This window comes from Trachemys scripta, chromosome 3, assembly GCF_013100865.1.
Source record: "Trachemys scripta elegans isolate TJP31775 chromosome 3, CAS_Tse_1.0, whole genome shotgun sequence".
In the NCBI taxonomy this organism is placed as follows: domain Eukaryota; kingdom Metazoa; phylum Chordata; order Testudines; family Emydidae; genus Trachemys; species Trachemys scripta.
This window is the reverse complement of record NC_048300.1, coordinates 120554796-120569281: the sequence shown is the minus strand read 5'-3', so window position 1 is coordinate 120569281 and position 14486 is coordinate 120554796. Positions and strand designations below refer to the sequence as shown.

Genomic DNA, 14486 nt, shown 5'->3' with positions numbered 1-14486 from the left:
GGGCACGGCCCCCTCTGTTTCAAAAGTGGGTGGGGAGGGTGAACTCCCCCATCATCTCTGGCACCCAGCCCTAACACAATAATCAAAGTGCCCTCAGTCCCTCTTTGTACCCAATCCCCACAGTAGGGTAAACTGAAAAACAAGACATTCCCTCCCAAGCACACGACCCTCAGCAGTGCTTGAATTGGTTGAGGCACGATTGTGACCTTACGCCATTGTGCTCTGATGCTGCTTAGGATCATGTGATGACTAAGTGTGCCCAGTTCAGCCTCATCCGGCTGAAATTCCTTTTCTTTGATTCAAGACAACAATCTTCAATAGTAGTTTGCAAAAACAAAACAAATTCCCCAAACCAAGAAGTGGCGTGGATAATGCGAAATGTACTCGAGGCTGCATGCTAAACAGCGCTTTGGGGAAATACAAGACAATGAGAGGAAGAACGGAGGTCTTACTAACCTTTCCCCCCCTCCTCCAATGACATTTTTTGAGCCTATGGAGCTAGGAAGCATTTTGTTATTTCCTTGCAGATGTCATCAAAGAGTTGGTACAGTCTCTACCTAAGGGCTTGTTATTGCTAAGAAGGGTTTGCTGGTTTAGCTAGACCAGCAAACCTGCCTACTATAGATGAAGCTTTTAACTGTCAGTATAGCTCACCCCAGTTCCTTGAGCAAAATAGACTACACCAGCAAAGCATAGTTTTGCTGGCATAACTGAGTCTTACACTACTGCATATACCAGCATAGCTACGTTGGAAAAACATCACCTTCCTGACATTAGTATGCTGGTATAAATTTTTAATGTAGATCAGGCCTTAGTCCTTAGAGGAGACCTTAATTTTGCAATACCATGTAATTCCCAGAAACTAGTTGCAGCTGTATTCTGAAAGCGATGTTAACATATCAGTTATACAGCTGATTTTTTAAAATTAATATCAGATCACTTGCAATCTGTTCTGATATTAACATCAGGTTGGAAGTGTTTTATCTTGGTCTATAATCCTATTTCTTCATTAATTTTCCATAATGATCCGCTCTTCAGCCTTTTAGGCAATTCCTAGATTACTGGGAAACAACCCTCATTATGGCCGAGTAGGCAGTGAGGCGTGGGCCTGTGTGGCAGGGAGTGCAAAACCGCTGTCCCAACGGTGCCACAATTCCTCCAGAAGCCCCTGGGGAGCACAGCTGTGTCATCACTCAGAAGAATGCAGGATCCCTGCGTGGGGGGCACAGAGGGGTAGAGGTGAAAGTTCCTTGCAAGTTACCTTCCAGTGGTACACCCGTGCAATGGCCAGCCAGGATCAGGCCCGTCGCTGGCATTTTTCAGACGACTATACAAATGCTTAGGCCCTTAGGACGACATAGAAACACTGCGTATGTCATCCATTTCCAGAGTGTTTACTCACAGACAGTCCTGATCCAAATCTGTAAAGCGAAGCAGCTGAAGCACAGCGAGCTGTTTGCCAAACTCACTGTTTGCTAAACTGTTTGCTAAAATGGGCAAAATAAAAAGGAGGTTAGAGCCCAGAAAGAAGAGACAGAAAAACAAGAGGCAAAGTGGGTCAGTGGTTAGTAACAAACAGTGACAGGGAGTGGCAATATCTTTAAGAGCTCTTACCGTGGGGCTAGCAGGGACACACGCTGGACTGACCAAGGGTAGAGAGCGACTGTTGGGCTTTCTCCTGCACACTCTTTTCCTGGGGATCTCTGTTTTCTTTTCTCCCTTTATGCTCCCCTTTCTCTTTCTCTCTCGCTCTCTTTCAGGTAAGTTGCAGAACAGGCTCTGCAGCAGGAAGTAGAACTCGTATGCAAATCACAAATCAGAAGTGGAAAACGTCAGTCTGAAAATCTCTGAGGGGGAGTGAATCAGTAACAGAGGAAAACTACTTTAAAGTTAAAAAGTCCCTTGAAATGTTTCTGTCCTTACAAATCAGGCTGCTGTTTACCCCGCACAGATAAGTAACTGCAGGGGAAACCCAATATGATTTTCAGACATAATATTCATGAGTGGAAAAACTTTCTGATTTTTTTTTTAAATACTAGAATGTATATTGTCAGTGCCAACAGCTCAAAAATCATGAGTTGGACCACCAAAAATCACGAGATTGTCTTACAAATCATGTGATTTAAAATGGGTTATTTTTATTTGTGTTCTGGTTCTTGAGTCTTGAAGGTTACACTCAAGTAACATTTGCAAACTTTTCTCCACAACCACGTCTAGGAACATTTGTTGAAAGAAATTAAAGTTGAGATTCTCATGTAGTGACAGAACTCCAGCAGCTGGGACTTTTAATTAAAATATCAAACATGGCAAGAGTTGGCAACATTGCATAGATATTAGAAGCACTTCTGGTATCATCCAGCTTGTCTTCTTGCCAGTCAGGATTTTCTCCACAGTATATTCTCTAGTGCTTTCTCCAATCTAGCTTACATGTCCCCAGGAAACTGGCTTTCACCACTTCCTAGTCCAGTAGATCTCACTGTCAGGCCTATTAGCCAACATTTTCCTTGCTTAATTTCACCCATTCCTCCTACTTATACTCCTAGGTGCCACGTTAATTCATTTCTCCTCTTTGGTGTTTTCACCTTTCCAGTATTTGTAGGCAGCCATCAGATTCCCCCTGAACTCTAGCTTAGTCAAGCTATACATATTTAGCTATCTAAAATCATCCCTCAGAAGTCAACTCCTCCTGCTGCTTGGTTGTTTTTATTGCTCTCTTCTGAACTCCCGCCTATTGATCACTATCTTGGTAAAGAGTCACCCACAACTGAATGCAATATTTCAGATGTGGCCATAGCAGAGAGCAGGGAGGTAACAGAACCTCTGTTTCCTTCCCCTCTCCCCTCCCCCCGGCTCCATGATGCCTTTGCATCAAGTTTCCAGGCACGTCAGTTCTTTGAGTGAGCATTACCTGCCACCTCTTCATAATACAACCCCTAAGTCAAGCAAGTCTTTTCTGCAGCCATGCCACATTGCAAACTGATGCCTAATTTACTGGCCAGGGGTCTCGTTCAGCATTACTGCTTCTAACCTTATTTTGAAAAGTACTATGGTACTCTACAGTAATAGGTGAAAACACTGTGCCTTATATTAGCAACACTGCCGTGTTTTGGGCTGTTGCTGTAGAATACTGTGGTATATTTCCTGGAGAAGCCCATGTTTCAACCATCCTTCGCTAGACTGAATGGACTTTTTCTGGAGCCCATTATTGCTGTACCTTGATGGGCAGGAAAGATTCCTGCTGAGCATCTTGTAATACTCCCTGTCACACTCCCCTTCCACTAATGGGCTGAGCATGCTGTCTCCCTTAGCTGCCCATATCAGCCTTACACGTGAAAGACTAGCGTCCATAATTGAACCCATATTTCCCCTCTGGGGCATTGCAAAGCAGTAATACTAGGCCACCGGAACAAAGCCAAAATGGCTGATTGCTAATAGTTTCTTCCCTTCTCAGATTAGCATCAGGTCTGTGGCTGTTCATGCCCATGGCAAACTGGAAAACACATGCCCTTCACTTCCCACCATCCCTAAACATTTTGCTGCTCCAGGCAACCACCTGTTCTGCCTGTATAATAGAGCCAGCCTTGGATGTGACGAACATTCCTACCAATTAATGTGGCATTAGTAGTGGTGCTATTAGCGTGGCCTTTTAATCAGTTTAAGTTTAAAGCCATCTGTCTGTAACTAAGATGTGGTGTTTTGCTGCATGCCTATTTTTCACAGTGAAAGCCCTTCCTCTGACAGCTGTGAGCTTTGGCATTTTACGGCACTGTTCTGTAGTAAGACTGGGTTTGATCTGAGAACCTTCACAAAGCCATATTTTACAACGTGCAGATTTGATAAGTGCAGCTACAGCGAGGTAATTCTTGGTTGCAGCTGGCTTGCTGGACTAGCTGCAGCATGCGCGCTAAGCACAGACACCCGGTAGGTGTAGGCTCTGGAGTTTCTGGCTGGGCATATCAGTGATGGTGACTCATTCAGGGCAGTTCAGACAAATACCATATTTACTGATATATAAAGCTAAGCACAATTTCCAGGCAAAACTTTTGGCTTATACACTAATCAAGCAGGGAAAGAGGGGAGCCAGGAGTTCTAATGAGGGGTCCCCTAAGTTACTTCCTATTTAAGGAAGACTCTTCCATAATGTCTTAGCTGGGGAGCACAGGGGCAGTGGGAGAAGAATAAGTTTACATGCAGGACATTTATGTTTGTTAGTGTCTGCAGGGAAGAGAAGAGGATTGGCTTTCTGGGAATTGGTTTATAAGTGAGTATATACGGTAGAGCCTTGCATGTTCATCATCATTGTCTAACTAGGGCAATGAACTGTGAAGGAGACTAAAGAATGTTTATCAATCATTCATGCAGCACATTAACCACTGCTCTGACTCAAGGGCAAGAACTTCAAAGTTATGCCTTTGTGGACATAAATGGCACTGTCTGGGTCCAGACTCTCCATGCTGACCCCTCCCAATCCCAACATCTAGACAGAGTGAACAGGGATTTTCAACAGGTGATATCTAACGTTACTAGCAGTCCTCCCAGCACACCTAAATCCAAAAGCATAAACACCAGCGCTCCCCAACACAAATAGGCATTCAAAGCTGAAAGGGTTCTGAAGTCTGTACTGTTTTTTGCAAACCTGGTATTTGTAGTTGTCAGATGACAGCCAGCTGCTGAAATATACAAGGGAAAGTTCTCACTATGAGCTGACAGCTGCCTGCTGGCACCCGCAGCCTTTCTGACCCTGCATATAGGGAAATGAAAATAATTCAGTTTCTGGTGGCCGAGTCATGATTTCACTTCTGTTTCTATGGAAATGGGCATGGACTGGCAGAAGAAAAGGTACATACAGTGTGTGTAAATGTGTGCACACGCACGTCTGCATAAATACATACATAACACACATAAATGTTTTTAAAAAATATTTTTGAAGGAAATCCACTTAGGTAGTGAAGTTATATTGGATCCCTGCACTTCTCAGGTTACGAAGGGAATCAGACCATTGAAAAGTATCAGGGAGTAGCCATGTTAGTCTGTATCTACAAAAACAACAAGGAGTCTGGTGGCACCTTAAAGACTAACAGATTCATCCGAAGAAGTGAGGTTTTTACTCACGAAAGCTTATGCCCAAATAAATCTGTTAGTCTTTAAGGTGCCACCAGACTCCTTGTTGTTTTTGTAGACCATTGAAAACAGCATTTTGGCTTCTACGTAAACACTAATTTAGGACTCCATCTTGTAAACATTTATTACTGGGTACAATGCATAAACCATTGAAGACACTGGGATTACTCAAAGCAGTACATACTTTACCTGGTAGTTCATATTTGCAGGATTGGGCCTAAAGTCACGAATACCTTTATTGTGCACAGTCTTTCTAGGTTTTTTACTATTCAAGAGCCTATTTATAATGGGTAAAGAAGTTTGTGCTTTAGTGCTCATTTTCACTTGTGGGCCACTGAGCCCTAATAGTATTTGATACTTGATGGGGACTGAATAAGCAGGACTCTTATATAATAACAATAAAATAATAAAAATAAAATAAATAATAATAATAAAAGCACAACCCAAAATGTTTCCATCCAAAGGGGAACATCACAAGAATTAATAAATAAAGATTCAAACCCCCCTGCATGGTAGGAAAGTACAATTATCTCCATTTCACTGATGGGGTAACTGATGCCCAGAGGAAGGTATTAACTGCTCTTGTGCAGCTCCCCAGTAGAATACCCCCAACACAAGAGGCCCTCTCTGCTAGAAATGGAGAGATGGTGCCACTGGCTCAATCCTAGCAGGACCATCTAGGGTAGGGAGTCTGTTTGGGGTGGGTGGACATGTGGCAGGGTCTGACCATATGGAACATGAGGTTATGACAGTAGTTAGAACATCCTTAAGGCTGCACTAACCTGCTCCAGGGGGGGTCAGCTTGGCCCCACCAACCTAGGCATAGAGGAGACACCAAGCCTCCCCTCTTGGTCCCTGCACTGGTGGCAGGATTAATCCGGCCTAGAGAAGATAAGTGACATGTCCAAGGTCACACACAATGTCTGTGGTAGAACTGGGAATAGATCCCCAAAATCCTGAGTCGTCATGTTCCTTAATCACAAGACCATCCTTCCTCTTACAAAATAAAAGAAAGGAAAGATTCCACCTGTCTCAGTCAAATTACAGGGCTGCTCACAGGGGGCTAATTAGAACCCACTAGGGAAGAGACTGGAGTCTGAGATCTGCTGGTGACTTCCCCAGGTGATTTATTCCAGGGGACCAGTGGGCTGAGTTTGCCTGACTGACACCAATCCAGGCTTTGTTAGCAAAATACTTTTCAGCAGTGACAATCACAGGACATGCCAGAAGGGCGTCTCTTGTCTAAGACAAGTAGATTCCAGCTACTCCCCCTGCCTGCCAACTTCCCCACCAGCAGGCTGCTGGCATTCTGCCTGAGAACAGCATGCAGCAGCTGACCAGTCTGTTTGCAGTCTGCACCTCCACTATATGAACAACTGCAAGGGAACTCTGGGCCACAGGGAAACCAAAACCAGGACCTCAACACATGGAATGAACGGTTTATACCCTTCAGTTAGTGCCACTACATTATGGCAAAAGGAGATAGTCACAATCATGGCCACACGTGCAGCAAAAAACATCATTTCATTTTTGGTGCTGCAGCTGATTAGGCGAGTTGAAATGGGGTGGGAAGGGGCAGACACCTGAATTAGTATCTGACAGAGTTTTTAAAGTGCTGAAAAAAATTACATATATTGAACAGAAACCTTCAAAAATCAGCTCCTGATCTCACTCCACTCGGGTGTTAGTACGCCATGGCCCCAGGCTTGAATGGGAAGAACTGTCCGTGGGCAGACAGCATCGATACTCTCACCGATGGCATTTATTTGTGTGAAAATCTTTGTAATACGTGTGCGTCTGGAATCTCTCACCTGAGCAGCAGCAGCAGGAATTCTCTGTTCTGATACTGGTTGTGGAAGTTCTTTATATCTGCACTGTGTACATATTAGAATCAGACGAACACCTTCAATTTTACCCCATGAAAGGATGAAAGGGGCAGAAAACATCTGAAAGCCTGTCAGAGGGAGAGGAGGTGAACCTAATCAGCACAGCAGTATCCCTCCCCTTATCTTAGATTTTGACATTGTGATTCTGACCATGGTAGCTACGGTAGCTACACATTGGACTCTCTTCGCTGACTGATGGTTTGGTGCTCTGCAGAGGGCATGGCTGGCAGGGAGGTGGCAGAGCCCTGGATAGCTCATTTTACACAGCATCAGTAAACCCATGATGAAAAACCCAGGGGTCAATATTGACCTCTCTCTGCAGATTGCCACTCTGAACATGCATCCCCTTTTAGACGTGGTGTTTGTGATCCAAGCACAGGTGAATGCTCCAAGATCCACAAGTTTGTCCCAGACCTTAGGACATTTAGATGCAGGATTGGAGGACTAGTCTCTGTCCCTTTGTAGCTCGCCAAACCTCACCCACAGGAAGGCAGGATGCTGCAGAAACTTTGTCTGTTTCACTTAATTTGGTCCTTGTGAAGCTTTTTACAAGTGGTGGTATAACCCCACTGATTTTTTTTTTTTTAACAAAAACTGCACAAAAGATTATCAGTGCCTGCCAAGGTAATATTATAACTCTAATGGTGAAAACCCCTTTTCCTGAGGGTATACATTGCCATCATCTGTTCTGTCTAGATTGAGAGATTCAATTACATTTGATTCAGCATCTCAGATTAATGAGCACCTGCCCTCTCCTCCCCGAGCCACATCTATAGCCTGTTGCTTTCTAAAGGCCTAATCCTACAGCTTGGAAGTTTTACTATTGACTTCAGTGGAAGCAGGATCATGTCCATAATTCCCATTTATACAGTATTTCAAGCTGAATGCGACGTGTCATGTTGGACCCTTTGTTCTATAAAATGCATATTCATATTCTAAGAGCAGAACATGACTGGGCTTGATTGACAAGGCAGATAACGGGAAGCCTTTGTATTAGATGTGGCTGGTAGACGACAAGATCTTCAGGATTTGGAATATTTTTCATTTGATGGGAAGAAAATGATACAGTCAAGCATAGTTTCTTTCATTACCACCCTAGTCTGTTTATTCAGAGGACTATTTAGTAACACATGTTTTTGCTTCCAACTGATTAACTTTTTAAAGAATAGCAGTCAAGTTATTGAATTTAAAATTAAAATAAAGTAACAATTTGAATTAATATAGAGAAAATTAATTCACAAAGAGTTTGCGCAGTACCCTTTAGGGTAAATAGGTATTTAGTTACTTTTCCTAATTCTCCTCTTGGCCACAATCTGCCAGGTGCTTACCATTTTTGCACTCCCAGGGAAACTGGGACTTCTCTCTTCCCCTTCTGGCTGTTTGAGATTCTTAGTCACATGTCTATAGAAATGGTCTTTTAGGCCTTTGCTTTGCTGTTTGCTAGTTATATCCTGGTGTGATACCTAAAAGGAAAAAAACACAGTTCCTCTATGTTAATTTATAAGATGCTTCCAATTAACCCTCTCTTAATGATAATAAACCCTCCTGCCATTTGTTAAAAACTTTCCCCACAGTATTATATATCCTCTTAATTAAGAACAGAAACAAACTAATACCTATTTTATTCCCTCTTGCTTGCAATTAGTCCTCCATTGCTCATTACCCACCAGACACTTGACAATTAACAGAACAAAAATTCCCCAACAACAGGATATATATTTCTTCAGAAATGACATGTCTAGAATAATGAAAGTGACACAGCCTTGGTGTGTAAAGGGGCAAGAGGCAGGAACGTAAAGCCTCCCATGTGGATCAAAGACATATGGAACATATGCAAAGGCTACATAGGTAACATGTGTTTTATACGCTCCATGTATATGAGATCATACAGAGCTGGGTTACAACCCTGCCTAATTTGGAGACACAGGAGCAAAAGAGAGAAATTTGGCTTTCATTTTATAAAAGGGTTCTCTCCCCCCTTGCCCTTGACATTTGCCTTGAAAATGTAAATCAATTGCTTGGTTTGGTAGCTTGTCATTGATTTTTCGTAAAGACCACAGGTTATTCAGAGTTCCCCACTAGTCACCCAGGACTGGACTTGGAGGACTGTGTAAACCATGCACACACCTCCCTCAACTGACTGCATAGCCTCACCCATCTTGAATATCCAAGATCAGTTTCCAGCTCTGGTGCAGTGTTTTCCTGGCTCCTGATAGCAAAACAGCCATCACAAATGACCTCCCAGATAACTGACTGTTGCTCGTGCGGATCCTCTGCTATGCAGCTAGTGTGATCTGTAGGAGAGGCAGCATGGAATAGGGACCAGGAATCCAGCACTTTCATTCAAGCTTTAAATGATGCCCTCTCTGGTCCTGGGCACGTCACTTATGCTTTCTGCTTAAATGTTCCTACTTGTAAATCTGATCTGCCACAGGTAGAGCCAACAGCAGAGTCAGATATTTAAATGTGTTCGTAAACACCAGCTGTGCACTAATATTCACCAGAACACACAAAACCTTCTAGGTGCTGGGTGCCTAATGACCCACAATGCCCTGATTGTTTGCACACTTACCAACATCTTACAAAGTTTGCAAGGGACAATTATGCCCAGACCCCACCACAAGCTGCACTTTTATAGCAGGAGGGGTGGGGGTGGGGGGAGCAATTGGGGCCAAAGATCCCCCTCCACTTGTTCATGATGTAAATTTAGTCCACTAGGTCTGGGGCATATATAAAACAAATCACTTTGCTTAACTTCCCCCAAATCTTCAGACTGAGCCTGTACAGAATAGCGCACCGTGGTGGTCTGAAATTTGTTATATTTCTTGGGGAGGCAGCAAAATATTTGGCAAGCCTGTCCAGTAACGATATATTGAGTCAATTGTATTGCTATGTCAGGGCACTTTTCCCATATTACCCTCCTGCCCCCCAGTAAATGTATAACTTACTGTTATATGGACTTGAGATGCTGATTCGGCAAAGTGGCTGGATGCTTAACTTTAAGCAAATGAGAAGCCTCCATTGATATGAAACTGCTCACATGCTTAGAGTGAAGGGTGTGCTAGAGTGCTTTGCCGGAGTGCTCAGCACCTTGCAGGACTGAGCCTTGGGGACACAGACATGTCTTTTCCACATGTGGAGCTGTAGAGTGGAAGGAGGCGGCATTAGATTTGGATTTATTCTCCATGCAGCCAATAGGGGAAGTGGAGAGTAGCGTACACAGTCATTCTTTTTAAGCTCTCCCTATATTTTAAAGCTAACCTCACACTCTTTTAATATACTTGTGTGTGATCAGTTTGGAGTCTCTTGTGAGTATTCTTACCCCTCCCGATGAAAGAAAGAGGGCTAGTGCTCTATTAAGCCAAAATCTGCTTTATTTGATTATAAGCCAGACCTGGCAAGAGAGCAGTGCCATAGATCTTACTATATGTTGACTATTGGAATACAAGTCATTCATGCTTTCACTCCCAATGTAATTTAGAGATCCTACAATCAAGAGGAGTGAGGACAGTCAGAATTCCTCTCTCTAAAGGGAGCATGAGCCAGAGGTTGGGGCCTGACGGATACCCCCTGAAAGAGGAGAGAGAGAAAAAACAAAAAACTTTCTACAAAGGAGGTAAAAATCTACATATTAAATCAGACCTGTTTAAAATACTGTTTAGGAAAGTAACAGACAAAACTGAGATAAAAGTGAAGTTCAGCCACACAGGCTGTAGCAGTCACCATCTGAGCCCTTAGCCCCCAATTCTCAGCTGCTTTGAGTCACCTTTCAGTTCTGGGTCCAACTGGAGGCCCAGGGCTGCTCTAACATAAGCACAGACACTTGTAGAATAGCTGGAGCATTGTGGCCACACAGTCCTCATGCCACCCGCACCCAGGGTGCACCCTGTAGGCCCTTTATATCAGCTCTGCCCCACCCAGGGATCACTCCTGATGTGGTATTTCCTGACTGGAGGAATCAGATGGTATAATGGGGCTGGAAGACAGCCTAAACTTGGGGCTTAGTCACAGTCATGCGTAGAATTGAAGTGGTCCATAGGCCTTTGGACAGGCCTGCTGCACAGGGGTGCAGGCCTTTAAGGATCTTGTGAGCAGAAGTGATGATAAATCGTTCAGCAAACTGCACCGAGAGCTACAAACGTGCATCGTACATGGAAGCTGAGAGCAGGGGCTCAGCAGCAACACTGACTCCATGAAAAAGCAAACCAGAGCCTTCACTGGTCTGGGACCTTCTCTTTGCTGTGTGGATGTGGGGTGGGAAGTAATCTTATTTCTTTGACCTTCGCTCTTTACACCATTCTGACAGGGCTTAATGCTGAATTATTCCAGAAAATGGGCAGAATGATCAATTCTCTGTCCCGTACCCATATGGCTAACAGTCGTTCAGATTTAGAAAGCACTTTCCCATAGTGAGTCACACTTGCCGTTTCCTGCCTTGTCTAAATAATATTCTAGTTAAACAGTGGAGATTGCTACATTCTGGTATGAAAAACTGGAGCCCAGACCCACCAACATTGTCATAATCTGATTACATGAATCCCTGGCTGGAGTTAAACACATTGATGCTGCAAGCACAGCTGGTGCTGCAACCTTTAAATCTGTCTGTAAATGACATGATGTACTTTCAACACAGCCTGCAAGCTAGTGACCCATTTTTACCCCCGTAAGGGCAGTCTCTGAATCCACCCTCTTTTCTCCTCTGTCTGCTCCTCCCTGCACACCCATGGCACAGGCCCCAAACTGCAGTTACTCTCCATGGATGGCTGGATGTGCCTCCCTCAGAAGTCTGCTTATATTGCTCTTTGCATCAACCCACCACTACACTGCAGGAGCAGAGCATGCCGCTACCACAACTCTTCTAACCCTCCGTTGTTCTAGGGACAAGAATCAAACACATAAGTACTTGGACACAAAAATTAGAGTCTACTCTGTTGTTACTTATAGACTTTAAGGTCAGAAGGGACCATTATGATCATCTGGTCTGACCCCCTGCATGCTGCAGGCCACAAAACCGTCCCTACCCTTCCCTTGACTCTGCTGATGAAGTCCCCAAATCCTGTGTCTTGGTGACTTCAATTGGCAGAGAACCCTCCTGCTAGCGATCCCTGCCCCATGCTGCGGAGGAAGGCGAAAAACCTCCAGGGCCTCAGCCAATCTACCCTGGAGGAAAATTCCTTCCCGACCCCAAATATGGCGATCAGTAAGACCCCAAGCATGTAGGCAAGAGTCTCCAGCCTGACCCTTGTTAGCCATTATACTATTTACCTGCTATTGCTCGGTATTCCTCAGCTAATATGTTTCACCATTAAACCATTCCCTCCATAAACTTATCTAATTTAATCTTAAAACCAGACAGGTCCCTTGCCCCCACCGTTTCCCTCGGAAGGCCGTTCCAATATTTCACCCCTCTGACTGTCAGAAACCTTCGTCTAATTTCAAGCCTAAACTTCCCCACTGCCAGTTTATATCCATTCTTACAGTAAATATGGTTCTTCACGACTGACTGACTGACTGCATGGACCTACACTCCCCGCCTTCCTTATCAGCATTATTTTAGTCTTACAATTGGTTTTTATTAGGGCTATCAAGCGATTAAACAGATTAACTGTGCGATTAAACAGTTAGACTGTCCTCTCCTCTAATCAGTTACTCGTCAGAGTCCATTTTTATGTCTTACAAGTAATTGTTCTCTTGTTTTTCCTAGGATGAATTTCTCAGAGAAAGGGGAAGAATAGGAAGGAATTGATTAGTGTATTTACTGCTTTGAATTTTTAACAACAGCCTCTACCTTTTCTAACACAAATTTGATTTTGTCACTTGCACATATTTTTGCGTACAGATGTGGAGTCCGGTTTGAAGCTCCTTGGAAAACCAATGGCCACTAGGTTAGTGACTACTCTACACAGAAACCCTGACCCCATTCAGGTTAATGAAGAAATTCCCATTGACTTCAATGGTGCCAGGATTTCACCTCCTATATTCAATAGAATCCCTTCCCCTTGGTTTGGCTGTGAAAATTTCCAAGGTAACTAGACCTGAGGATTTAGATGGGAGAGATCAAACATCCAATACAGGTGAAATCTCATCTAACATCTGAACCTGCTTTAGTTTGTATAGCTAAACTGTCTCGCTTCCTAAATTAAGATAGTAGGGAGGACTGTTCCAATTAACGCTACAGAAATCCTTTCAGTGGTGAATTCCCTGCACGTGAATTAATCACTGGGAATTATAATTGCTTTCTAATGGGACTGTAGAAATGTAACTCTGGAATCACATAGCAAACAGCCTGTAATTATTCTTTTAAGATGGATAGTCCTCTTCCTGTCATGACCTGAGAAAAAGGTAAACATCCTTCCACCTGTACTGTTTGTAACTAACACTCTCTAACCCCCTCTTAATGGTTAATGAGTATAGTACACATATTAAAAGAGGAGTCACTGTGTGATAGCAGCTCTTGTACACGTCCACATTATCTTGATTTTAACCTCTAGGTCCCAATAAGTATTTATACTAATTTAATTATTGCAGTATCTGAGTGCAGGGCAGTTATGTGCTAAACCAACAAATATGAGGCAGTCCTCCATTTACTTTGTAGGTCTGGTGGGTCCATCTTCTTGGCTCTACACTACTTTCAAATTTGTGGACTCCACTAGAGACACCCGCATAGGAGGAATATTCTCCATTTTCAATTCTTTTTTTAGATCCATCAGTTAACCAGTTTTTAATCCAATCAATATAGGATACGTTGATTTTCTATAGTGCTAATTTTTTAAAATTCAGAACTTTATGTGGGACTAAGTCAAATGCATTACAGAAGCCTAAGTATGTTACGTGAACACCTTTATCAACCAAATTTATGATCTCATCTTGTAGGAGCTGGATTTTATGAGATTTAATGTACGATTTGATTTCATCCTGTCAGCCACCCTTTTTGAATAGCAGAAAGGAATGATAAACCAGAACAATCCTTATGACTGATTATGGTCACCCTTTAGTTTTAGGATAAGTTATAATGTCTACTATGGTTTCCTATATGTATTACAATATAGGCACTCTAGTTAAATATACATTTCTTTGTTTTAAGGTTTTAGTAAGTAAGAGACAGGATTCTCTATTGTGTCTATGTTAAGTAGATTAGAGGAACATTGAGGGCCTGGGTCTCAATGTAAATTGTCTTGGTTATTGATTGTAAAACTTAACAAGGTTTAATTTGCAATGCCTTTTTGCTTGCTATAAAATACTACTGGTTGTATTCTCAATCTGTTTGTGTAGGGTTACCATACGTCCGTTTTTTCCCGGACATGTCCGGCTTTTTGGTAATCAAACCCCCATCTGGGGGGAATTTCCAAAAAGCTGAACATGTCCAGGAAAAAATAGTCCCTGGCTTACCTTAGAGTGGGCGCCGGGGGGCTGCTGTGCTCCCTGACTCCTGGGCTCTGTAAGCGCCGAGTTGCCGACTGCTACCAGCTTCGGGCAGCC

The 14486-nt window shown here is 43.3% G+C and overlaps 1 protein-coding gene and 1 long non-coding RNA gene across 5 annotated transcripts in view; one reads left to right on the top strand and one right to left on the bottom strand.

Annotated features, from left to right (window-relative positions):
- The window catches only part of TRAF3IP2 (TRAF3 interacting protein 2), a 38131-nt gene extending 36295 nt beyond the window's left edge, over positions 1–1836 (bottom strand). Inside the window, exons 1-2 of one of the 4 annotated variants that reach the window (XM_034765853.1) lie at positions 1615–1836; positions 1262–1487 (exon numbers count right to left, since the gene is read on the bottom strand). The gene's annotated coding sequence lies outside the window, so the exon portion shown is untranslated. The remainder of the gene's footprint in view (positions 1–1261; positions 1488–1614) is intronic. The other 3 variants (XM_034765852.1, XM_034765854.1, XM_034765855.1) reach the window with 3 other exon arrangements.
- LOC117875021 overlaps positions 1–13906 on the top strand; it is an 84747-nt gene extending 70841 nt beyond the window's left edge. Inside the window, exons 3-4 of the long non-coding RNA XR_004645165.1 lie at positions 10489–10623; positions 12712–13906. This is a non-coding gene — a long non-coding RNA (uncharacterized LOC117875021). The remainder of the gene's footprint in view (positions 1–10488; positions 10624–12711) is intronic.
- The last annotated feature ends 580 nt before the right edge of the window (positions 13907–14486 follow it).